A 963-nucleotide genomic window follows, 5' to 3' on the forward strand; every position below is an offset into this window, starting at 1 on the left:
ATTCTAGGCTTATTAAAAGTCTCAGTACTCCTAACGTTTCTTAGAGAAATCAAAATTTCTCTCAAAGCAGCTACCTACTACATTACAGGATTCTTGTAAAGGAAGGATATTAGATTGGTAGGGATGTTTACATTGGGAGTGAGATAAAGAGAGCACAAATAACTGGAAGTGGGGTGTTGTCTGAGATGTCATTTTGAAACAGGAAACTTGTTCTATTGCACTTGAGTAGGTTTCAGTTGGTACAGCTGTTTTGATTAAAATAAGAATAAAATATAAAAAATGAAGTAATGGTCCTTGAACCTGTGAATTGAAGCTAGTGGGCCTGATTATATTGCCTGAATGTCTTTTCGCCCAAAGCAGTAATATTTGCTCAGGATTTGCTTGGAGCCTGGATTAGTGATAGGACTACAGTAAATGGCCTCAAGTTGTGCCAGGGGAGGTTCAGGTTGGAAATGAGGAGACATTTCTTCTCAGAAAGAGCAGTCAGGCATTGGGACGGGTTGCCCAGGGAGGTGGTGGCATCACCGTCCCTGGGGGTGTTCAAGGAGAGGTTGGACGTGGTGCTTGGGGACGTGGTTTAGTGGGTGACATTGGTGGTAGGGCCAGATGATCTTGAAGGTCTTTTCCAACCTTAACAATTCTGTGATTGTATGACATCTAGATACTTTGTCAAGTAGCTCAAACCAAGGGAGAGGTTGCTAAAACAAGGGTTTTCCTGGACTCCTCAGCCGTGAAAGCCTCTAGGGTTATTACCACGCAAACAGCATCTCAGAATTCTGGATATTCGTCACAAAGTCCTGAGGCTAAACGCGGGCAGAATTCCCTACATTTCAGCTAACAAGCGAGGACCTTTTTATTCCGTAACTATGAGGAACGCGTAGGCGCCCTGCCCCTCACAGCGCCAACCCCCCCAAAATGGCGGCAGCACCGCCTGTGAGGCGGGCCGCTTCCGCGTCACGCGGC

This window comes from Anser brachyrhynchus (genome assembly GCF_964034855.1).
Source record: "Anser brachyrhynchus genome assembly, chromosome: 2".
Lineage (NCBI taxonomy): Eukaryota > Metazoa > Chordata > Aves > Anseriformes > Anatidae > Anser > Anser brachyrhynchus.